Below are 26888 nucleotides of genomic sequence, written 5' to 3'. Positions count from 1 at the left end.
CTACATCATATGCCTCAAATAATTAAAACTTAGATCAACACAGACTGCTCAGTGATAAAAAGAATGCTTTATTTTGGCTTGCATCCTCTGAAATAGAATGAGTTCTGAACACCAATGTATGATGTACAGTTTTACAAGTGCAGGTCTTGAGCGATGTCACCAAATTCTTTGCACAAATACTTACTTTTGTATGTTAGATTTAAACAAAAAAATATTGTGGACTATTTTCTATTTTGAAAGTAGAAAAGCTTTGAGACTGATTTTTGGGGTTTCAATCTGATATGGGAAAAGCAGATAACTTTTCCAAAATAGATGCATAGACTACATATGCAAACAGAAACAGAAACTGCCTAGAGAGGTTTCATGCTTCAAGGACATTGTGTGATTATTTTTATATTCTGCCATGAAGATATTCTGTAGTAATATTCCACTTCTTGTTTTACTGTATTGAATGAAGGCTGAGACATTAAAAACAGAGTGTGAGAGAAAAGAAAAAATATCAGTAAGAGCAGCTAATGAAAACTTATTAAAAAGCCATGCATGTCAGACTTCCTTCTGTAATGTGTGTGTTTGTAGTAGCAGTTCTGAATTCTGCAGGGTCCTGTAAGTAATGAAGAAAATTGGTCAAGCAAAAAAAAAAAACTTTTTTGGAAACTTGAGTGCTGCTGAGCCCCTTAGCATGCAAACTGTACATCCACATAAAATAAATCTGTGCCCTGCTGATAGCTTTTATATTGTTCCCCTTGTATGCATCAATTTGTTTGCTTGGTTGAGCTTACTTGAGTAAACGTTCTATGATTTTATGGGGGGAATGATGTTTACAGTTTTCATGAGTAGTTAGTAATGAGACAAAATGCAGAACTAAATGAGGCAGGTAGTGTCACCAAGGAGAAGGTTACTCTTTTACCTACAGGGGGTATCTTCTGATCATGATGTATTTGTCCCATTTCAGAAACAGAATAACTGGAGTAGAGAGGGGAAATGGTCAAAGAATTGCAAATACTGCTGGTGTGACCTAATGTTGGAAACCTACTTTAGCAGGAGAGTTGAATCTCTTGAAGTCCCTTCCAACTCCTGCAATTCTGTGAAATATTCCAGGAAGAAAGCTGCAGTGTGAAAATAAATCAGAAGATTCCAACATGAAGAGACAGGCTGTACGAAAGATAAAAACTAAGAGGGAAGGCAAAAATGATAATGAACCTTAGTTCATTCAGGAAGGAAACCAGTTACTTACCTACAAAGGCAGAAATTAGAGAGGCAGGAATAGATTCTGTAGTTAGAGAAGAAACAGAACCTATTGACTTTGAGAAAAATTTGCACAGAAGTTGTTCTCTTTAGAGTGACAGAGTATCTAAAATTACTAGTTTGAACCCCTGCAATTAATGTAAAGAATTGAAGGGAAAGCTGTGTACTCAGCAGAGTTTTGAGATGGGACAAACATGTCTTACCCAGAAAGCCTTAGGCTCTTTCTTACTTTCGCTCTGTCAGAAAAAGGTTGTTGATCTCAGAGGCGAGAAAACCTGATAATAGCAAGCTGGTAGAAATTATGAAGCCAGAGAAGTGAAAGAATGTGTAAAGTTCACTATTTCTTGCCTTTGAGAATAGAGAGTAGTAGAAGTCAGGAAAGAAGATGTGATTAAGATTCCAAAAGATGATGGTTTGTCACAAAAAATAGCTTGCATTCCCCTGGATGAGATGTTTGCCATGGTGAATGCAGTGCCTATCAGATTGTTGCAGATGTTGTCTAGAACTGCCATCCTGGACTTCAGCCATGGACTCTTAAGTGAAAACTGTTTTGAAAGCGTGGCATTACAGAATCTGACTGTGCAGAGCTGGTTTTGCAGTAGGTGGACTTTAAGGCACATACTGTGGGAGAAGAGTATGATTTATGTACTGAATAATCTTTCCTCTTCTGTCCAATGAATAAATCTGGCAGGCCCAGAATCAAGGGAAGTGTGGGGCTGCTGCTGGAGAGATGACGTGATATGATCTGTAGGTTGCTCTGAAAGTACATGATACAAAATGCATGTAAATTGTTTGTTTTATATAAATACATATGAAAGGAACAAGTCTATTTTTAGAGTGACCTTAGAAAATTCTCAGTGTAATTTCGAATTTAAGTGCCTTCTTTTATTCTCAAGTATTAGGTTGACAGATGACAAAGAAGTGTTATAGTATGCTAATACTAAGCAGGGCAAAAAGTAAAGGTGTGTATGATGATTTTGCAGTTGACTTTCAGAGTACACAGCCACTTACATACGTGTGAATATTACCAGCTGCATCTCCAAATACTTAACTAGTTTCTCTTCAGGTTTAGCTGTGGAAAAGTATGCAAACTTATTTTTATTTGATCATGTCCTTGAAGAAAATCTCCTAGAAAACATTAAAGACCATTACAATTGAAACAGCAGACATGCTAAATTGCTCCAACTAAAATGAAATTGGTTTAAATATGCTCTATGCAGGCAGCATTATTTGAACACAGGTATTATTACACAGTTGAGCTGATAGCAGTAATTCAGTAAGTCTTTCCCCTAAGCTTGTCACTCCTCCAGACAGCAATACTTTAAATAGGCACAACATGTTAGGAGAATGCCCAGGACACTAAGTCAGTCTTTGTCAATTTGATGTCACACATCAGTGAACTAAATATTGATTTAACAGTTGCACGCATCATCTGAAGGTGTGAGAGAGAATGCTAGGAAGGTACATCAAAACAGTGGGAACAGTTTCTTTTCATTAGAGTGGATACAGTGTGCAGCTCACACCTCCCAGAATAAAATTAATTGGTTTGTCCTTAAAGAACTAGAATAAATAAGAGCCATTAAACGTCCGCTGTGTGTGGTATCAGTGTGTATCAGGTAGTTATAAAGTGTGAAAATTAATTATGTTTTTCCTTTATTTATTCTATTTGTCCCAGGGGTAATCTGCTCCAGCGCCACACTAGCTCTTTTCAGTCTTGTGCAAAACCATATAATACATCAAAGAATTAGGATCGTGTTCAATGAGAGAAGAGATTCAGGTTAAGGAAAGTATGACATGGTGGTTTTGTTTGCATTCCCTTAACAACTGTAGGGTATGGAGAAACATGCAAGCTATTGAATTCAAATGGCTGTTAACATTATTATTGAGTGCTGACACCATAATAAGGAAGTAATGCCCCAGAAATTTGTAATAAAATGGCACATTACTTTCTCCTTTTGGGAGAATTTTAACCTGTTAGCTGGGACATGAGGTAGGAGAACAGTTTAAATGGATAGTAGTCCTGGTACAGCAAAAGGTAAAGTACAAAGCAATCTGGGAAAATTAGTAATGTTAAGGTGTAATACATAGTGGCATAAATGCAAGAACTTTGTTTCGCTCTTCACCATCTCTCCATAATACCTACAATACGTGCCAATATTTGACATAAAATATTTTTGAAAGTTAAATCTTCAATTTTCAGTTCCAAAAATCATAAGGACTGGCAACAGATTTAACATTTCAGATTTGGAAGTGGCCTCAAAAGAATAATGTGCTTTGACATATTACTTTATTCTATTAAAGTAAATGAAACAATTAGTCCAAGTGAATTTCCAGAGGAATTTCTTGTCTGCTGAAATATCATGAATAATAATAAAAGAATAGAGTGCAGAAAGGAAGAAGGGGTCATTAGAGTAAATAATCTATGGTTGAGAAACAAAAGCCAGTTCCAGGGACTCTTGAGGTTCTGCTGAAATGTTCAATTTCTGTTTCAAAGTATTCAGTAAGCCAAAAGTGCTACAGTAGTTCATATGAAGTTCTGCAAAGTGCTTCATGCACTCATTTTATTTCTGTCTTAAATAACTGATTATCCTCCAGTTTTGTTTAAAACACTGCATATCCTTATTTCTGTTAGTAGAAAGCATGTTCACTCGCAAATGTAACTTGTATCATATAAGGGCAAGCTGATCTTTCTGCTTTTCTGCTTTCTCTTAAAACATACTTTGCTTATTTTGCAGTTCTGACCATCTCCCTCTTATTTTTATGTTGACTGCCCTTTCTATCCTGCCTGACTACAAATGCTTAGAGCATTTTGTTGTAGGTCAAGCTCACTTTATTTGCTGAGTTTTTCACTGAACAAGGCCTTCATTCCTGGAGGTAGTGACAAGACACTACAATATCATGCAAAGCATATATATATATATGCGTGTGTGCATTAATATAATGATATCAGTACTGATACCAGTATCTATATGTACTCTCTCCACTATCTGATGGCACTTAAGACTCTTGCTGCTGCAGAAATAAAATATCTGTCTTCAGACTTGATGACTACATGTTTAGTGCCCAGAACATTTTATGATGTATGTGTAATAGTCCTTTGCCTCCTACGAATTTTATTTCAGAAGTCAGTGAGTTTTAGGAAGAGTAGTAAATCAGCTATATTTAGCTGGTGAGAGGCAGTTAGCACAGAATGGCTAAAAATTTGTTTGGCTACAAAACAGCCAATCTCCTACTTTGCTACTGTACGCTTCATCTCCATTCTTTCTGCACATAAACTATCCTTGGTACTTAAGACTTCAACAGCACTGCAGAATTTGAAATTGTTTGAAAGAAGAGAAAGGAAGAGAGTTCATTATCATTCACCAGTACTTTTGTTCATCTTATCATATGAACTGCTCTTGGTTTGTGCGTATCAGGAATCTCAGCAATGTCAACACTCGTTAGTAATTTGCATTTTAGGGGACGCTTGTGGCGGTGTGTATCTGGCCTCCCTTGATGTGCTCACCAGGGGCTTGCAGAACTGGGTAAGCTAAATTCTTCCCCTGTCTACCAGGCCAGTTGTTAATGAGGGAAAGTAAGCTGCATTAGCATTTTGTCTTAATAACTCCTTGCTTTTTGGTTCACAGTGCTGTAAATGCTTATAGATTGATTGTAATAATTTTTCTAAATGTTTTCTCAAATAGGTAAATTAATTTGTCTGGTGCTATATTTTCCCAAGCTGTCTTTTTTTCACTCTGTTTTTGAAGATTGTTTGATCTTCAGTTTTCTGTATCTTCACTGAGTAAGGACTGCAAATAGGACGCAAGTCCATGCTCTGAGGAATAAGGAAATAGAAATCACTGACATAAGGAACCAGAAATTATTCTTTTAAAGGAATCCTTTTTGTAATTAAGTAAAAAGCTCGTAATGTTCACACACTCATTTTTATATGCCTTCATTTTGTTGATTATCTAGAGGCGTGGCTTCGGCTGGCTGGTTTATTTTTTATTGGGGGTTTCTGTGCCACACAGGATTTTGGTTTGAACTTTCCATTTTCTTCAGAGGACAAGAGGCTGAAGCCTGAGGAAGCAGTAACATCTAATGCGGCACTGCTGATCTGAAGATAAACTAAATGACTGTTGAATATAAGTAGTAGTAAACAGGTGGGGGTCATTTGAAACTGTAGCTGCTCACTCCCTATCAAAGACAGGAAAGAAATAGTTAATGTTTCTTTCTATTCTAGGTGGGAGGGGTGATCTGTATCACAATTTTCCCCTAGCTGTACTAATAACAACCACCCGAGGCAGAAGAGGTACCCGTATTTTAAAAGGCAGCAGTAGTTGCCTCAGGTCACAGAAGTAAAGGAGGAATTTGAAACTGAGTTTTACTTGTTTTCTATCCAGAAGCGAGAAACTCTTTTGATATAAATAATTTTTGTGTTACGTTTGACTGAGGTGTCTACAGATACACGCAAATCAAGATAACAACAAGAAAAAAGAAAAAAAATCCTTTAAAGCCTCCAAATTAATTATTTTTTCTACTGTACCAAAAAGAACTGTAAATCGTATCTATATCTATAACTTTTTTTTTTTTTTTTTTTTTTAACAGTTTTTTTTGTTAAACAGCCAGCTTTGGTTGTGTGTGAGTGGAATAGAAGAGGGGAGGAAAATGAATAGGAATGAGATAGTCTTCTTCAAACAGACCTAGTGATGTCACTTAAGTCTGTTGGAAATCTCATTGTGGGAGTGCTTTCATGTAAACCCACAAAACTGTGCAAAATTGGACTTTGGAGTTCTCACACATCTGCTCTGAGTCATTCTAAGTCTTCCTATCCTGGTCCCCACTGACCAAAACAAGTGTAAAGAAATGGCATCCAGTTCCCTCAGAGATGTCCCAACTATGTCCAGTACCATGGAATGAGCAGGCTCAGGAGCTGTCCCATCTGCTAGTAAGCAGTAAGATAGAAGGCCTTCTAGGTCATCAGTACCTCTGAGATGTTCATGATGAGGATGGATCAGCACAGGAAGGGGATTCCCAGAGGGGAATTTCCTCATCTGGAAATCCTCAGAATTCAACAGGACAGCAACCTGACCTAACTTTGAAGTTGACCACGCTGTCAGTAAGAGGTTGAACTAAAAAATTTCTAGAAGTTAATTGCATCTTACATCATTCTGTAATTTTAATTTAAGTACTAGAAACATTATACCTTCTCTATAAGAACTGAGCTCAGAAAAAATGGGGAATCCTGCTGCCTGCAGAGGCCAGAACCTTGGCTGGTTAATTGGAATAGCCTTTTCCCCAGCTATGAGGTCACCTGAGCTCACCAGCTTACGTGTCCGTCTGTGTAATAAATGAGTTGGCCTTCTTGTTTGGAAGATTTTGAAGACCATATGAAACCATTAGGCATTCCTGATCTCAGAAGTTAGCTATGACCACTACTCCCTGGCAGCTTACCCATTAGCCTAGCTGTGAAGCGTTAAGGATGGCGAGGTATAGGGTCCATCTTGAGATCAGAGGGTAGTGGAAGCTGAGAGCCATTACTAAGAGCACTTGTCTCAGGAAAAAGAAGCTGCCATTCACTCTTAACAGCTCCTGCATGTCTTTCTTCCTTTTCAGCTTTTGAAGGATGTGCAGTGTTACTCTCCCTTCATTCTCTTTCCACTGTCATAATGTAAGATGTAGCATTTTTAATTCTTTCAGTACAGAGCCACAAAGGGAAAAAAATGTGGGAATCACTTTTTTTATGGGTAAAAATGAAAATTGGTGTTTATGCCATTAAAATCTCACTGAGAAAAAGATGAGATGCTGCTTTTGCTGATGTAGTGAGATAATGAAAGTACTGTTCTAAATCTTTAGAATTACATCCATTGGAGCATGAGCTAATATACAGAGTGAATTTGCCATTTCAACCACGTAAGTTACCCCATGGGTTTTTATGTACCTTGGGTAATATTGTCTTAGAAAAACTTTTCTAATGCAGTAGATGTAGTACTACATTCTAATGGGAATGTAGTAATGTACAGATATCAAAAGTGACACTTAATGACTTAGGAGGTTCTCTAAGCTTTTCTTGACTGTTTCTAATGAACCTTTTCTACACAGCTATGGCAAGGTAAATTTTCAAAGCAGTATTATTCAGTCTTGCTACCTCTACAGATAGTACTTGGTTGAGCCTTTGAAATTGTGTACTTGTGTGTAAAAAAATTAGCTTGTTTGCTTTTTTGTGGATTTTCTGGGGAATGTAAACACAAAAGCATTCCTCCCCATAGCATAGAAGCAGGGTTCACATATCAGAATCAATTCCTTCCAAGTGGCATATTTGCTGCACCTTGAAGGAATGCCAGGATCTAAGCTGATAAAAACTATTTCAGTTAAGTCAGAGGGGAATCTGAAATCACCAGAGATCCAGACCACATTTAAACCTAGGAGCGTGAATGAAGGAAAATTTCTTTTTGTCACAGGCTAATTAGCTAGAACCCACTGTTTCACAAATCAGATCTCTCCCTGCTGTTCAGAAAATCTTGGATAAAATAAATCTGTGCCTGACTAATTTATATGTTTATGTATGTATCTGTACATAGATCACACCACTGCCCATTCCTTACAAATCCCTTCCATTTGCAAGCATCATGACTGGTTTAAAAAGGGAATATGTGCATCTATACTAAACAGAATTTGTAAAGTTAGATACCATGCTCATTCATCATTATTAGGTCACATGTCTGTAAGAGTTTTGTGAAGTGCTCTGTTATTTTGAAAGTCAGTTTAATGACTGTTCACTATAAAAGTTAAAGCAATTATATATAATGCATAATTAACAATATGACTTCCAAATGTTCACATGTAATGCGTGTCAGATTTCAGTTGAAAAACCAAACAAACAACCTCAAGGTTGCAGTCTGCTCTTCAGAAAATTTGTATGTTATAACCTTAAAATATCGGCTGGTTTCTATGAGTGACCAGAGCAGTGTATTTGTACTGCATTCTGTCCTTTATTTTCTTGAATCTGGCCAGAGTAATGATCAGATGTGATTTCTGACAAATACAGTCAGTGTTTGATCCACGTATAGATCTGAATTGGTTAATGCTTTTTCTCTCATGGCATATCTCTTACTGGGATTATTTTTGTATAGGATATAACAAAGACAGATAAGCAAATAAGGAATTTCCAAAATTCAGCTGCACTTGCTCTTATATTACTGCTGGTAAAATGAAAACATCTAGCGACACCAAATGAGATTGTTGACCACTACACTCATACTGGCAGAGATAGCCTGTTGCAAAACATTTTAAATCTAAATACTTTCCACAGATAAAGCAGCTTTATTTGTAACTAGAATGAAGAATAGAAGTGATTGGTCATGGATGCCAAGAATGCCTTGCCTTTGTCTTAAGAGTCCCTTGAGTGAGCTAGCTGCTCTCTTTCCATCCCTTCAGCACAAATTTCTACCTCCCACACATCTTTCCTGTTCTGTTTTTTGTGTACTTGCTTGTCATAGCCCTCCTTTGGATGCTCTCTAATGGCTTCTTGCCCTTCTTATATTATGGCACCCAAACCTGCAACCAGTGCTCGAGGTGAGGCCACACGAGTGCAGAGCAGGGTGGGACAATCTCTTCCCTTGCTCAGCTGGCAGTGCCGGGCACCCTGGGATATGGTTAGGTTCATATGAGTTTCTTTGGGTTATTCCTTTTAAACAGAGAAACAGTGACCCAAAGAAGGCATTTGAGTATCACATTTGGAAGGTAAGTGTTTTATATGGCCTTAAGTGCATTTTATGGCCTTATGTTGTGCCAGGGTAAATTTGGGTTGGATATCAGGAAAAACTTCTTTACAGAAAGGGTTGTTTAGCACTGGAATAGGCTCCCCAGGGAGGTGGTTGAATCACCATCCCTGGATGTGTTTAAAAACCGTTTGGATGTGGTGATCAGGGACATGACGTAGTTGAGGGTTGTTAGAGTTAGGGTAGTATGGTTAGGTTGTGGTTGGACTCGATGAGCATAGGATGGTTTGGGTTGGAAGGGACCTTAAAGATCATGTAGTTCTTACCCCCTGCTGTAAGCAGGGACACCTCCCTCTAGCCCAGGTTACTCACAGTTCCATCCAACCTGGCCTTGAGTGCTTCCAGGAAGGGGGCACCCACAACCTCATTCTTTTGGTCTTTTTCAACTTGAGCAATTCTATGATTCCATGATTCTATATACGAAAATAAAATTCTTTGTATGAAATTTTATTTAATAGAACATTTGTGTGATTTTTGGTGAAATTGTCCAGCAAGGCCAAGTGATGCTTGAAGAAATTTTTATTTTACTTCTTTGCTTATATTGTGGCTGGTATAAGCTGCTTTTATTAGTTTAATAACAAGAGTAAGAGGAGAAGAGAAGGCTGCGGGGTGACCTCATTGCAGCCTATCAATACCTGAAGGGAACCTACACCCAGGAGGGGAGTAAACTCTTCAAAAGGGCTGACAACAGCAGGACTAGGGGAAATGGTTTTAAGTTGAAGGAGGGAAGATTTAGGTTGGATGTTAGGGGGAAGTTCTTTACTAGGAGAGTGGTTAGGCCCTGGAACGGGCTGCCCAGGGAGGTTGTGGATGCCCCGTCCTTGGACGTGTTTAAGGCCAGGTTGGACGGGGTCCTGGGCAACCTGATCTGAATGTGTATGTTTGGTGGCCCTGCTAGGCAGGGGGGTTGGAACTACATGATCCTTGGGGTCCCTTCCAACCCAGGTGATTCTGTGATTCTGTGATTCTGAGGAGGTCAAGCACTGGGAGATTAATTTAAAAACTAGCTCAGAAGAATTAGTGGTAGGAGAACAGCTGTAGGGTGTCTGCCACGTATCAGCATTTTGTTTCATTGAACCAAAATATTGCACGTGTATTCATAAAACATTTATTGAGTTTTTTCTTTTAAGTTTCACAGTGTGTTCTTTCTTTTTTTTTTTTTTTTTTTTTTTTTTAATTTGTGGTAGGTCAGAATTAATGGTGGCAATTTCCTTAACCAATGGCCTAAATTCTCTTTTAAACTCTGGTAGATGCCTTTTTAAAGAAGGGCTGGAGGCTCTTCTGGCAGCATCAACATAAAGCATGGAATAACACTTCTAAATTATGTATCTACATTTGTATTAAAAACTACAGTGAACCTTGAGTTTTTCTGAACTCACTACAGAATGTATTTGTTGTTCATGGGTGAAACTTTGTATATTTTACATAGAAATATTCTGTACAATGACAATGACATTCATCTGAAAGTTATATGTGAGAATATAAGAAGTACAATGGCTGTTGAAATGTACAGAAGCTGAATCATATATATACATATATATATTTCTAAGATTATCACTCATATTTTCCTGTCAAGTCTTTCTTTATTTGGAAAGAGGAAGAAACATCACAATCCTTTCTTTTTTTTTTTTTTTTTTTAAAGTAGCATTTGTATTGATTGGTTGCTTCCTTTATGTATTTTAAAGTGTCCAGGAGAGTAGTTGAATAATTTGTCAGCATTCTTCATATGAACTTCTTGGGTATAGAGGACATATCTCCGTGCAAAGCTTTTTTTTATCTGTGGACAGCTTTGAGAGCATTTTCATAGTAGAAAAATTTGTTATATATTGTATCTGTTTATGGCACAGTTTAAAATAATCTGCAGTCAAGGGTTTTTGGTTTTTTTTTTCGTATTTTAGTGTTTAGTTTTTAGAGGTTATGATCATTATTAATTCAATTCAGACTAAGCACCAGTGTCACAGACCTATGGGCCAAAGATGTACTGACTGACTTTGTCCCACAAGGATCAATGAACTAAGCTACTAACTTATGGAATTAACTTGTATTGTGCAGATTCATACTGTGATTCTGTACCTGATAATACAATATCTTTACTGATGCACACAAAAACACAGCTATAATCTGTATCAGATACAGATTATTACAGATACAGGAATACAATTGCCCTTCAGCTGAATAAGCCAGCACAATTACTGCAGTCTCCGTCTTTATGCTTTTAGATACTCTTGAAAAGCATACCAACACCCCAAAACACCTTTGTGTCCAATCAGTAGTTGTTATTGTATGGCTACAGCAATTTTAAGCCTGCTGTAAAAGAAGTGAAGCTTCTTGTTTGATCCTTGATTTAAGTGGGAAACAAGTGCTTAAGAAGGCTACTCAGTTAGTAGACAACTTATTCATCAGTGTCTAGATACAACCACGGACATACTTGTTGTTGTTGTTCTTCAGCAGTAGAGAGGATGCTTGGTTGTGTCTTTGGTTGACATGTACCAGCAACTCTCTGCTAGTTCAGCAAAAGGCCAGGAAAACTGATTTCTACAGTAAGGGAAAGACATCTATTTGGTTGAGAATGTCATATGAGAGGTTGTGAGAGTGGGCCATGATAAGCAGATTATTCAGGCAAGCTATGTCCTACAAAATAAGTATTTTCTTTGCACTTAAAGGGAGTCTCAATGGTAGGTGTACTTTGGTGATGACAATGCTCTATTTGAAGTGTTCTGGTCTCCATTTTTTCCCTCCTTCCAAATGACAGCTTCAGATGTCATCAAGGTCACAGCAACACTTCATCTTTCTAAGAAAGATTAATAGTGTGCCATAAAGTTTCCCTTTCCCTTGTGTCTTTGTCTGTATGTCTGTATGTCTGTATCCGTCTGTGGAGCCTTTAAAAACCTTATCTTCTCAGCAGGCTTTTTTTTTTTTCTTTCTTTTTTTTTTTAATACAGCTGTAGGGGCCCCAGTGACCTGACCCAGTTGCACTTTAGAGGTGGCTGCCTTTTAATTATTTTGGTGCTGTTTGTGAAGAACTGGATAAAGGTAAGGTATACATTGAGTTTTTATCAACAGAAATGACTGATAATCAAACTTACTGCTTGTAGAAGTCAGTCTGTCACAGGTTTTAAGAGGAATTGAAGCAGGACACCAGTGGATGTTTATGACAAATGCATCACTGCACTATCGGGCTGTTTTAGTGAACAGGAAACAAATGCATCTTTTGTTTCCCTCTTTATTGCTTCTGCAGTGTTTTCTGGTTAATCATGGCTGGAAAGAAATGATTCACCTCTGTTTTCCAAGCATGGAAGTGTCAATGGATTCTTTCCTTTCTGTGGGTGCTAACACATGGAATTGCTGTTTCTACTTTGTATCTATGGTGGGTTGGATTCTGGCACAAGTACAAAGACATGCTCTGTTTATTTAAGGGTGCTGTTTACATAGTTCCACTAGAACTTGGCCTGATGGTCCCTTTTGGTTTATCTGAAAAATTTAACATCTTCTCATCTATCTGTGCAATTGACTTGAAATGACTGAAAATTGAAATATCATTTAAATACTTTTATTTGTCTTCCTTTTGCCGGTGCTATTCTACTGAACAGTGTTTTTAAAAGAGTGGTGAGATTTTTCACACATTTCTGTATAGTTCCACACGCACACGTTTTTATTTAGATACATTTGCAGTCAAATGTTCTGTGCTTATTCTGATGGAGCTTGTTATAGGACAGTTTTGTAGTGCAAGCAAAGTGCTGCTGCAGCACCTCTGTAAAGCCCTGCAACCTGGGAGCCCAGTTCTGACTTCCGAAGTTTGTGATGATGATTTCTTGGTGGTTTCTTGTTGTCAAGCGCATCACATATCCACATATCACCCCATCCTATCATTCTAAATTAAGTTATTGCAAGGGCTCGATAGAACAGAATACCTGAAGGTAGATCCAGTTGGCTTTAAAAATATTTCTTTATTAAGATCACTATTATTGATGACAGCCTGATTGTAACCCTAGGAACTTGTTTCTCTTTGTCCTTAAAGCCTGGAATGAACATAATTATATGTGTTGAGCAGGGGATTTGTCACATGTTTGCACAGGAGTGGTGCGGTAGCCACTATCTTCACTGTCCCACGTCTTCCAGCCTTCCTCTCTCAGCAGTGTCTCATACTGAGATTCATGAAGTAATTTCCTCAAAGAAGAAAAAAAGTACACAGACAGTAGCTGGTGTATGAGCAACCTCTGCTTTGACGATTTGCAGCTCACAACAGAAATGACAGAGTGTCTTCCATCCCTAGCTCTTCAGACTGAGCCAGTGCCACTGGCTGCCAATGGCATTGTGGAAATGCTCCTTAGGTTGGTTGCCTGTTCCCCACAAAGGCCTGATCACTCACAGCGTGCAACTGGACAGAGCAAAGCAGGAGCTGAGCAGAGCAACATCAAACGGTTCTTTTTGTGAGAATATGGACAACGCTATAAAACTAACCTTGTGTTAACCCACTGAGGAACAGAGAGCAAGAATTCTGAATGCCAAAACATAAGGAGATGCATGAAAGGGAAAACTTATACAAAAGTAGACTGACTGAATAAAACTATTTATCTTTAAGCCACACAAGTCATGGTAATTAAATTAGGTCAGGCTGGCTATAGAGCTACAAAAAGCAGGCTGTAACTAATTTAGAAAGAGACAGAGGAGACTTGAAAAGAAAACAGATTGACAGGCCCCTATTTTTTTATCTAATCGAGGCAACAAAACTTAAGAAAGAGGAAACGAAAAAAAAAGCCTTGATTTATCAAGATTTTCTCTCAAACCATTAGGATAGACAAAAGCATATAGTCACATATTTGATGTGTGAAGGTTTTTACGTTGTCATTAGTGTTAAATGAGGGATACATGCATATAGACTTCATCGCTGAGAGAGACAGAATAATTGAAATCCTTAAAGCTTAGAAAGAGGTGGAAAATACAATAAAGTTTAAAGCTGATCTGAATTTTATCATTACAGTATCATTTCACCGAACCATTCTGAACGTCCTTATCATCTGCTTCTATATGAAAAGAAGTTCTAAACATTTGCAAAAAGAGAACAATTAGGCTTTCATTTAAAACCACTTCTTTGTAAAAACTACCTGCTAGTTCTGATTGAAACAGACCTTTGGAAATGTTTTCAAATTTTTGCTTTGAATTTTAGTTTTTCAGAACGTGTGGAAATGCCATTATTGGAAGAATGGAAGGATTGGGAGATTATTTTCAGGTGTGAATCCAGGCTCATTAAACAAAGTTTAAAATAACATTTTGGTTAATTTCTACAGTTTCTGCAGTTTTCAGTCCCCAAGTGATTAGAAAAATTAGCATTCCGAGGCTGTCTGAAGGGTGATAAGGACTGTGTGAACGAAATGGGGGAAGGGAATAGACAAAAGGCCCAGCTTGGTTTGTGTTCATGTTTAATAGCAAACAACCCTTTCCCACCCTGCTTCTCTTTTATGCCTGTTCTTATTTTAAGTAACTTCTAAAGGTTTTCTGGCAGCTGATGATGCTCAGCCACTACATTCATCTGAAATAAGATACGAACTTTGCCCTGCGAAGAAAATATTTGAGGTTTTACAGCATAATTAAAGGGTTGCAAATTCTTTGTGAAAATGGAAATTCTGTCCCATTCCTAGTGATAGGTCCTTCAGGGTGAAGTTTTGACCCTGCTAAAGTCAATGGAAATTCCATTCTCTTTCATTAACACAGGAGTCATCCTTCATAATCATACTTGCAACAATGAAGTGGATAGCAAAGGAGAATCTGTCTGGCTGGATATTACCATTAGATAACACTTCTTCTAGCCACTGAGAGACAGACTTTAAGAGATGCTCAGAACTGATATGCAAAAATGCATCTAGTCAGCAGGGAGGGGAAAAGCAGCATGAAGCATTTCTCTTTGTGGGACCTGATAGCTTGTGGGTAGAGACAGAAGGAAGAGCAGTCCTCTGGAAAGAGCCCCAAGAGTGAGAGTGCTCTTGTCGCTGCAGCAAAGCATGGTACAGAGAACATGCACAGTCTGAGCTGCCTCCCAGCTTCAAGGCTGAGCTGGCTCCAACCAGCAGGGTTTAATTCTGCTTTAGGGAAGAAGGGAAATAAGAAACCCAAAGGCTGTGACTGGAACTGCAGGACCAGACTGTGTGGAATGTGGCTAAAAAGCAAGAGTTCAGAGAAATAATGAAAGAGCTAGCATGAGCAGAAAAATGTACACTTATGGGGAGGTTGGAAAGTGAAAATCTTAATTCTGAATGAATTGTGGATTGGCAAAAGAGTATCCATTTTCTTTACCTTTCCCTTCATCTAATCTTCTTTCTTTTGAAGGCAGAAATTGATTTTAAAGAGTGAATCAAAAGGCTTTATATCTAATTTAGGTTCCCAGCAGTGGAAATGCCCTTGAGTGCTAGATGTATGTTTTTGTGATAAAAAAAATGCTCAGTCTTGTATTACGTCTTTCATCAATAATTCTCTGTATATTTCAGACACACACAGAATCCCTGGTGGTAGAGAAATATTGTGGATTAAGGACATGACAGTGGAAGCCCTCATCCTTCAAGCTGAAGACCGCTCAGAGCTCCTCATCACAAGACAAATTTTTGTAAGCAGTTACAAAATGAATTAACAGAACCCAGGAGCATTGGCCCAGAACTTGGCCCAAACACAAGCTCAGAGATTCTCAATGTTTTTGTACCAGAACTTGTTGGCAAGACTTTCTCTTCATCCCATCCCTTCTGCTTGCTTCCTCTTTCACCTTCCTACCCATCACTCAACACCGCTGATTCCACACTGTTAGTACCTCTGCTTCCTCCCTGCACATCTGGTGTCTCTGGCAAAGGCTCTAGGGATGGCCTTCCTGCCCTTCAAGACAAACGCTGAGCTCCTTCACATCTCTGTGAGTGCACAGTTATTAACACTGCAAGATGATTCTTCCTCATCTATCACTTCAAGTCATTGGGGCATAAAGAATAGCTAGCAGACTGGGTCAGCTCCAAGGACACTGGCATTTCCTCTGACTTGTGCTGTACTGAATTAATATTGTTACGTTGTGGAGTGGTCAGCATCACAGCCCTTTTCATTCTTATTTCTTCTGCTTTGAGAACAGAGCATATTTGAGGATAGATACTGTGGTACATGTAACCAGATGAGGAGCAGACATAGAACTGCTCTACCTTTGCATACCTTGGTTTTAAGGATCTTAATGCCACTTATGATTGTTAAATATAGGTCAGACATTCTGCCATACTCTTCTTCACTTCTAAATGTAACCTGTCTGTGTGTCTGATGTTTATAGAATGCTGTGGAACTATCAATATATCAGAAACTGCCAATGGAGATGGGCTGAGAAACCAAGATCAGACAGAGCTGTTGCCTCTGTAGGCAGATGACCGTGACTACCCAGAGAGCAATATAGAGCTGGATTGTTCAAGGTAAGCCACACAAACAGGTCTGAACTCCTAGGTTTCAGTGTAGCAATATACTGTTCTGTGCCAATATGAACCAAGGGAGTGAATTAAACCTAGTTTTGACAGATAGCTATTACTCTATTTTTGTTGCTTATTGATAAAAAGGGATCTGCCAATCTATTATAGATACTGGACCTACAGAATATGGACTGTAATATTTATATTCTATTGTGTCGGGTTTTTTTTGCTTGTTTTTAATTACTCGTCTTATTTGACTAGAAGCTGTAGTTTCTATTTTGTACAGAAGATAAATTGGAGATGGCATGGAGCAGTGGAAGAGCAAAAGCCTTTAGACACTCTCCAAGATTAGAGTTTGTGAAATACTTTCCAAACATCTGCATGAGCAGTACTATATCAGCCTTCCAGCTGACTGCTTAAAAAAAAAAGTCCTTTAATCTAAACCATGTTCCCTTGGATTTCCTAATGTAATTAATTCTTCATCTTCTTTTTATATTTTGCCAGCGAGAAATGGACTAGTGGTAGTTACCACTGAATCCTTTCCACTGTTTCTTTCAGTTTTGGCATGATGTTGTAGGTTTTCATTGCATGGGGATCTCCTCAAACAAAGGAAAATTGTGAAACTGTCAGATCAGATTTCATATATTACTCTTGGCATTACACTCACTAGACCCAGTACACAGTGAATTTTGAAAGCCTCTGATCTTTTTATAACCATTTCCAGTCTTATACGTACATTTTAAGTTTCTCATCTGCACTCACTGGGAATATGATTATTAAAGCTGAGGTAGTTTGGATATTTTCATTCTGTAAAGATACATAGAGTTATCCATTACACCATTAATCATTACCAATATTTCATTAATCTTTCTGCGACACATCTCATTATTTTATTAATACTATCTTTGTGTTTTTTTCTTTCACTTTTTTCAAATTTCTGCTTTGGTTATATAATATGGTAGAGCTTATAATCAAGGTTCTTAGATGTATAGGGCAATTTAATTTAATTTATTTTCATCACCTTCATTTTTTAAATCAGATCAATGCTTGCTTTTATTATTTTTTTTACTTTGTGGTTTTCTAAAGTGTTATTTTATCTCCAAGAATCTTTGGTTTAATACATTTATGTGCTTATGTAAATAGAAAAAAATGTTAAAAACTATTTAAACAAAAAGGATATTGCATTTTTATATAGCTCTGACATATAAGTTGAGATAAAATCAGTGTTTTTTTGGCTACTTTGGAGAGCAAAGTTAAGGCTTCTCAAGTATTGATCAGGAAGCGTGCTTAAGGGAATGATCACTGACAATGGGTTAGAGTTTTGAGCTTCTCCTAGCACTTTTAGCATAGTAAATATTTTCCTCCCCAACTTCTGTGTTGATCTGAAGGCCTCACAATCATATATTAGCACCTTAATTTTTACCATCCTTTGGACTGGGATATGTGTGATTTCTCTGCACTGTACTGTTCCTCATCAATCCAAAGAAATCAACCAAACTGAGGCTATGTTTACCTCTTGAGGCTTAAATAGAAGATTGCTTGACAAAATTCTCAAAGTTCATTATTGTAGTGATTCCCTTGGCCAACTCAAGAGGCCAGAGCTGAAAGAATGAGTCTCAACAACTTGGGGTATGGTCTAGATTAAGTGAAAAGGCTAGGCTTACTGGAGAGCATGAATAGACAAATCCCTTGTTGCTGTGGGATCATAGCTCAGCTGTTTGTTTGAGAGAGCAATCAAACATTACTTATTTAGGAAAGAAGAATAAGTTTTCTGGAACAATTGGCTGAGATGGTAGGTTATTCAGATGTCTTATGAATGCAAACAAAACATATTATCTTCAATGCCTATATTGTAAACAACTTGCCCCCACTTCTGAGTCCTCACCCTTATTTCTGTCATGCATACAAGCACTTTGATTTTAAAGGGAGAGTTTTTGTAAATGTGGATTAAACTTCTGATTGTTCTTCTGTTCTTATCTGTACAGACCATGGGCAAGTCAGCACAGAATATCTGTGTCCATTTGTTGTGAGTATGGTGGACTGTTTGTAGCAGTCTTATTTAGGGATTAGTAACTCTCCTAGATGGATTATGTCTATTCTGTTTTTTAATTACTTCCTATTTTTCTTGGCCACCTACTTGCCTATCAGTATGAATCTGCACCCCAATACTGTATGAAGCATCAGTTTGTTTGTACTTTTCTGCACTTTGTTTTTGATGTGCTATTCAAATTCCATTTGTTTTTCCTAGCTGAGATGAAAGTCCGTCCTTGTCTTCATACTGAATGTTGGTCTTCTAGCTCTATTTGTCTTTTGACGGATCCTGTTATCGGTGCCATATTCCCAATCTTTTGAAATTTCAGATAGTATATCCAGCTCACACATCAATGTGGCTGCTTTTATTTATCTCTGTACAGCATGCCTAACTGACATTACATCTGCCATCTTTCTTTGCGAACTGCTCTGCATGAGGCACGAGTAGAATTTTCTTCATTTTCTATCTTCAACACATTAAGCATTTCTACCTCTGTTTCCTGTTTTTTATCAGATTACTATTTCTTCTCTACATACTGAAATACCATCGTGTTTCAGTTTGAGTAAGCTGGTGAGTAATCCTTCCAAAGCAAAAAAAAAAAATCTTCTCTAACACAGTTGTACCTCAAGAGTGCGGTTGGGTTGAGCTGGAACATGTCAGAAACAAATCCTTCCCAAGCCATCAGGGAATAATTCTTCATGGATCCTTCTCTTAACTTAGAGTCTCCTTCTTACTTCAGAAAAATTCCAAATTTAGCTCAGCTATTTTTTTTCTGCAAAGGGAAGATATGTGTAATGTCTCTGAGAGCAGGACATTGAGACATTTTCCCTTAATGAAGTCTGTGGAGAGTGTTGCCTTTGCTGGTCTTAACAACAAGCATGTTGTTAAAACAGAAACTCTGCAAGTCATTAGCTAGTTTTATCTTTCTTTCAAAGAAGATAAAAATAACCAGACAAAACAAAAAAAAAAATCTGATCAAAATGCCCATCCAACAATATCTGAAAAGAAACTTTTTTTAGACTGATCGTTTTCCTCTGTAACAACGATGACAAACAAAGGAAACTCATGCATTAGCTTTTTGATTCTCAGAGAAGAAACTCTGTAATCTAAGAAATGTTTTGCATTTAGAAAATTTGTATAGAGCAAAAGTTAATGCTTAGATTGGGCTTCCGTGGTATGCATATGCCAGCTTTAGCACTCTGCATTAAATTTTTGTATCTGAAAAGTAGTTTTTGGAAGCAAATATCACAGCACTAAATGTGAGAACAGTGAAGTAAACAGAAATATGATAAGGTTATCAGTGAGTACAGCCTGAAAGAAAGTAGTCCTTAGTAAGTAGAAAGGAAAGTGCTTTAGGTGGGAGTTCCTGTGTTTGACAGAGCCTCAAACTTTAAGTGATTTGGGCAGAAAATCTGTGAGGTGGGCTCACAGTGGTTCACCTTGTGACCAAGCACATCAGGGAAGCTGCTACACAGCATCAACTTCAGCATGGAGATTATTACACCACTTAACCTTATCCTTAGGTCAGGCCCTCCTAGATCCATTTGCTGGCGCTTGGTTTCCTCCCACTTCCAAAAGCCCTTGAGATGGTCTGAAAATAAAGGGCCTGTTTTACTTCAAATCATTTAGCATGGACATAGTTTTGATCATGTAACCTATAGCAAAGCAGGGCAGCACAAGAGCATTGCAGCATTACTGTGGTACAGAGTAAGCAACTTTGTGTGACACTGGTAACCCTGGCATTCGAGATACCATTTCCTATTATCAGGACTTCAATCATATTGCTAGCTGGTAAAGTCAGTAATTTCAACTTCTAGAAGTGAATATGATTCTCGCAGAATAATGACTGAACTTAATTCTATTTCATCTTTAATTTTTTTTGAGATTCATTCACAGAAAAGGGAAGGGGAGGGGAGGAAAGGGAAGGTTGTGGTGATGAGAGGTTTGGCCTCTTCTCCCAGGCAACAAGCAGGACTCGAGGAAATGGCCGCAAGTTACACCGGAGCAGGTTTAGATTAGACATAAGGAAGAACTTTTTCTCTCAGAGAGTGGTCAAGCACTGGAATGGCTGCCCGGGGAGGCGGTGGAGTTGCTGTCCCTGGCAGTGTTCAAGAGGTGTCTGGATGAGGAGCTACGGGATATGGTTGGTGGTAGCAATGGTAATGGATGGATGGTTGGACTAGATGATCTTGCAGGTCTTTTCCTACCTTGTGATTCTATGATTCTATGGTATTGGGCTGTATAAGGCAGAGAAGGAGGCATGGCAAGCACATGTCACACTCCGGTTGTTCTCAGCTGGAAGATGGTCCTATGAAAGCCCCTGATGATCTCTCACCTTAATCCAGGGTCCTGACAGAATTTGTAATTTGGCCTTAATCATGATTCCACTATATATAAAATTGAACCAGTGGGTCTTGTTTAACTAGGAGGATTAAGCTGTTTTTAATTTGTAGATGTGCACAAATCATTCAGATTGAAGACAATGTACCACGTGTAGTACATTAACTTATTCTCTTACTAGCGAAATTAATTGATTAGTTTTTCCTAAGTGAATAATGAATGGAAAAAAAGCTTTTGTTTAAGTAAAATGTTGGCTTATTTTGTTATGATTAATACAAACTATTGCTGGAGGTGGTCTTAATAAAAGTCTCATGGTGTCCTTAAGCCGTAACTCTTGGGGCCAGCTTCTTTCTTACAACCTCTTCCTGAGTGAGGGTGCTTTGGCAGAGCACAGTACAGAGCTGTGTGCCCCGTTTTGGGAGCAGCTTATACAGCAACCTGGGTCTGTGGAACTTTGGCAGGTAAAGAAATGCTTTGGAAATCTGTGGGAATGCTGATGACCTGACAGTGATTTATAATATTACCTTAGAAAAATAAATATCTGTATGATACAGCAGAACCTGTCAGGATGGATAAAACAAAGATTTGCTGTTAACCATACTGTACAGCTTTCTAACCTGCTGAACCTGCTGGTTAGCTGAGGCCTTTATTTCCTCCAAATCCCCATATGAATTTATTACAGATGGGTACTGGAGAGCCACAGGAAAAGCTTTCACTGTTCTAACATCATCTCTGCCTTATGACAGTCTTGTTCCTCTCCCTTTTTTCCCCTCCCCTAGCCAGAGTGATTCTCTCCAGCCCTACAAGGTTTAATCTTCTCTTAGAAATGGTGGGAAAAAAAATATTAGCCTAGCTGGGATAACCAAGGGATAAATTACCAAAAAGCTGCATATTGAACAAGAGAGGCTTAAATTATGCTTGCAATTGCCAGCATGATTTCAGCTGCTGTGCGAGGAGCTCTGGCAGTATTCTCAGCTCAGGAATTCTTTTGCTCAAGAGACTAAATGTAACTAATGCCTGATATATCAGAACGAGACAGTTTTGTGTGATTTGGCTTCTCTTCTCCTATGTATTCATCAAAACATCAGGAGCAAAGTGAAAGCCCAAATGAAAGCCAGTCTGGAGATAGTGTGATTTGGTGCTGAGTGAAAGCTTGCACAATGGGGACCCTCTCTGGCACATGCTGTGGTCTTGAGCTTCACTCTGTGAGCAGAGACAACGTAAGCCCAGCTTCCAGATCCAATTGGGCATGGTATAATGATAAAACAGGAAATAGCTAAGGAAGTTAGTGGATTATATTATTATATATTATATTGTTATAGTAAGACATAATATAGTTTGCAGGGTCACAGTCCTTATGCCCCTATTTGTCCTTTTGAGCCTGATACAAGTACAGTCCTACTTTTTAAACGTTAAGGTGATCCATCTAAATCTCACTGGCTTAAAAAGGCCTACTCCAGAACTTCACGATGTGCACCTGAGCAGTTTATTTGCAGAACCATATCTTGTCTAGCGAGGTGTTTGAAAACAGATCCTCTGTCATCACCATGATAAGAGTCCAAGGTTGAAAAGGTAAGCCTGTGATAATGATTTCTCTTTTTCCCAAAGGGAAAACCTACTTTATTTAGATTTCCAGGTTCCTGATGTAGAAGGTGCGTTTACCAAAATTTTTCTGTGTGCATACACTACTTTAAAACAAGTGAACATTATATATTTTTCTTGCTACTTATCATAAGGCACTGGTGATTCTATTGGGAAATATCACCTCTGAGGGATTTGGGATTTTACTCCTCAACCAGTAAAGTCCAAGAGCTTTACTCAGCATTTGCTGAAAATATCAGGAGCAACTGGAATTACGTTAATATGCAGGGGTTGCACCAAGTACCAAATCCTATTAATAGGAATCTGTACAAGCTGTATTATTTTTTTCCAAATAGTCACTGATACAGTCTGACTGAATATATCACATTTATTTCATTGTTAACAACTGTCTTTTGTCACGAAAATACACAAAATTTAAACTCATCCTGTAGATTCTTCTTAAATAAAAGAATTATTAAATGCTGAAAATCTGAAATAGAGAACTTTTTACATGTGAGGAAACAAGTGTGTACAAAGATTATGATTGGCATTCCATAATGAATAGCATGTGAATAAATTCTCACAGGCCAAAATCTTATTAAAGGACACTGAGGAATATAAATCTTGCTTATTAAAAAGCAGGCAATAGGACATGTGCAAGAGTTAATCAAGTATGTGGTTCAGTTACACATGCCCTGAATCAAGATTAGATGTTGAAATGTGTTACTATGATTTTAATATTATTATTCTAACTATTTTCATGCATTAAGGGGTTATAAATATAAGAATACAATCTCTTCCATCATAAGAGAAAACTTCTTGCTGCATTAAGACTACGGATCTGAATGCATTTTACATGGAACATGAATTGTCCTTTGTGCATTCCTGGCGACAGTAGGTTAAGTCTCTAGATAACAACTTCAGACTGGCTGCATACTTCATTATTTTTTCCCCTTTACAGTTGTTAAAACTTTATAGAGCCTCAAAACATATCCAGATGGACAGTTACTGTGACTGCCACTTATGAAACCAGTATAATCTAGTACAATACACAAAATAGGGTAAGTGCGGAATGAAAACAAATTCTGAATAGAGGACCTCCTCAGAATATTGGATCAGCCATCAGATACACCAATTCTGTTTAGACAGGCCTGTTATACACACCCAAATGTTCCACAAAACAAAGCAAACCCCCAACCTTTCACCACTTTCCTCCTAAACACTCTGCCCAAGGGTGGTCTTCACCCTGCTTGATCCAGTATTTGTGCCTACATCTTTATTCACAAAATGAAGCTCTCGTTTCCATAGCTTTTTGGCAAAGCTGAGATACATAAACCATTTTATTCCTCTCAGAGGAATATCATATCTTGGCAGCTTTATTTGTGTATGACCTTTTCAGATATGCAACAGCAAAATATGAACAAATAAATTACTGTACTGATGTGTTGCCATGCTTTTGCCAGTGGATTCTCCTTCACACCTCCTTCAGCCTGCGTGCATGAAACTAGGATTATCACAAACACTATGAGCAGAGAATTTGGTCAAGATGAAAACATTTGAAAATACAATCTTTGTTCACTTGCTGGATGATGGCTTCTAAGCACATGAAAGTAGCAAACTATAGTAGCTGTTATAGATTTTTTTTTTTTTTGTGATGGGTGCAAAAAAACTTTCTACTGTTTGTATACCGTATACAAATATCTCAACAGGATGATTACATAATGGAGTCAAGAAATGAGAAAAAACAAACAAGTTTACGATCTTTACAGCAACTAAATCTATGGCTTCATTCCTCACTTCAGCTAGAACGGGTGCTTATTTCAGCAGTTTTGACGCCTATGTCTATTTACTTGTGTGCTGATGGAGACATATCTCAGTGCAGCAGGCATTCTCATTTACTTTTTTATTAGTTACATTCCACAAATTTCCAACCTAAGTGTTAGCAATTAAGGAAATTGTTTGGGAAATCAAAATTTTAATTCATGGAATTTCGTCTCCTTTTCTGCCTTTTCATTTCAATTCCTTGTAGTCAAATTATGTGTTTCAACCTGGTGCTACAGTTCAGGTTGTATTCCGGTTGCTTCTGGAGAGACTTTTTAAATGCAATGTGTAAAAAAGACACTATCTCTTAACACATGGTATTAGAGCTGTGGTTTAGTTTGCTGTTTTGCAAGAAGAGATTGCTTGCCATATGCCTTAGCAGAACCTTCTTTTCTTCTAATCTTGTAAGGATATTGAAAGGTTGGGTTTTTTTGTGTTTTTGTTGTTGTTGTTGTTGTTGTTGTATGTGTGTGTATGTCGTGATTAAATGAATTGATTATGAAGTATTTAATTAGGCTATGACTACTGCCATGAGTTGCGAAGCTAAATACTGGGTCATTCAGCTGTACTTCCAATTAGCTTAATGAAACACAAAGAAGTTAGGTAAAACCTAAATAATCTTGGAGGCTTTTAAGCAGCTGTATCTATACAACCCTATCCTATCACACAAGGAATTTATCATTTCAGGTTTTTCTCAAATAAATTAATTAATTATAGATACGTATGGATATAGATATTAATTCCATAGTTATAAAAATATATACTGTGATATATATATATTAGTTCTGATGTTTCCGCTTGTTTGTTTGTTTTTTCCATGTTGAAAACAAAGCTCTAATCTCTCATATTTCATCTCGCCTCCATTTCGTACGAGAAGTGACCACACAACTTGAGCAGTTAGTTGCATGTGAGTAACAAGAATCAGATCATAAACAAAAGCTCACTGGGGCTTCAATTGGCTAAGTACAAGAGCAGAATATTAAACACGAGCCCTGCCTAGGTAAAAAAATTTCCTTTATCTTGCTCACGGCATACAACAAGGTTTCATGTCTCTTTCTGGTATGTCTGGTGCCACAGACTCCGTAGGGATCTGATTTCATTCAGATGCCTGCTCCTTGAAGTACTAGAGGTCAGAGGAGCAGCTTATTTGCTGACATATTGCTGGGTTACACCTTTATCACGTGATTTTCTCTCACAGTAGTTCACGAAATAGAAAACTCAATCAAACAACTGGAAACAGAAGCTAGTGCAAGAGTATTCATGCAGCCAACATTTGGATTTTGTGATTTCTCCATTTACCAGCAGAGTTTATTAAACATTGAATACAGCAGTCAAGTCAGTTAAGAACTAATTAGAGATTCTAGCATACATTAGAAAATGTGCTGTGTTGTTAATCAACGCTATCATTAACCAGTGCTGTTTTAAACATCAGGACATACAAAAAGTGATAGAAGTGATTTAAAATGACTTTACTTACTTCGCACCTTGTGGCTGCATCTACTTTACACCTTTTAATTTTTCAGCCTTCTGCCTTTGAATTCGAGGAAACCATAACAAAACAGAGGTTAATTGTTTTGATATATTTTCTTCAGAAATTCTCCAAACTTTCCATTTAGTGAATTATGTCTGAATGTGTAATACTTGGGAAGGGAGTGACTGAAGCCCTTCAAAGACATAGGTAAGAGAGACTTGGCTTCTCCCCCCCGTATGCCTCCTCATTTTTCAACTCTTGATTTTGAGTAGAAAATATGATGCATTTTGTTTAGCTGGAGGGAATGCTTTTCTAAGTTCCATAGAGTCATTAGTGAACTTGGGCAGCTAGATTACATATAAACAGTATTTTTGCTCTAGATAAACCAGTTGAAAACTAGACAGTCTCTGCTGATCTCACAGAAATTGCTTAGATTTAATTCATAGTAATTGGAATTAGAGATGATCTATATAATGAACTATGTGTAATATCAGTTAAAAATAATGTAAAAAGGCTTGGTTTGACAGAATGTAACTGAAGACTAGCAAAAATAGGGCATTTCAATATGCAAATGCTATTCTTTAACAAAGTTCTGCTCCAGAAAAATGTGAATCCAAAGAAATAATTAGTGTATTTTTTCTAGATGAAAGAGCACGAGTTAAGGTTCATGAAAAGGTGGGTTAGTTTTGTCTCCATCAGCAGACTGTAAAAATACAAAAACTGAAAACAAAGGGGAGAGGGAGATATTTCCTGAACCATTTATCTGAAATCCTCCTATCTCCTCCCATCTTTTCTTTTTAGGCTCATTTGGACAAACATCATTCAGCCTTGTTACTTTAGACCTTCTTGCTGATGTTCTGTGGGTTTCCACTTTGTTTCTGCATAATCTGAAAAAATCATATTTGCATCACAAGCTGACCAAAATGTTCTTTAATTACTTCCCAAGAGCTTTGCTTCGTTCTCTGAGTGGGTACCACTTTGTTGCTACAGTGAGGAGCTTGTCAACGCTCCCTTTAGAGATGTCTAACTTTACAGGATACTGTAACCCAGCCAACCTGTGGAACTACAACTCATTTTACGAGTTTTCAGGAAAGATGCCAGTTATTTAACATGTTTACACTGAAATTACTTGGCTTTTTTTTCTTTTTGCTTTTACTCAGATGTGAGTACAACAGTACAACCACAGCAGACCAAATATGTGCCAAGTCTTTTCTTGT

The 26888-nt window shown here is 37.7% G+C and overlaps 1 long non-coding RNA gene across 2 annotated transcripts in view; it reads left to right on the top strand.

Annotated features, from left to right (window-relative positions):
• LOC125691872 (uncharacterized) overlaps window positions 1-26888 on the top strand; it is a 115821-nt gene that overhangs the window by 51276 nt on the left and 37657 nt on the right. For both annotated transcript variants that reach the window (XR_007376300.1, XR_007376301.1), the window contains exons 3-5: window positions 11948-12038; window positions 15488-15603; window positions 16297-16432. This is a non-coding gene — a long non-coding RNA (uncharacterized LOC125691872). The remainder of the gene's footprint in view (window positions 1-11947; window positions 12039-15487; window positions 15604-16296; window positions 16433-26888) is intronic.

This window comes from Lagopus muta, chromosome 4 (genome assembly GCF_023343835.1).
Source record: "Lagopus muta isolate bLagMut1 chromosome 4, bLagMut1 primary, whole genome shotgun sequence".
Lineage (NCBI taxonomy): Eukaryota > Metazoa > Chordata > Aves > Galliformes > Phasianidae > Lagopus > Lagopus muta.
This window is presented reverse-complemented; position numbering and strand designations above follow the sequence as displayed.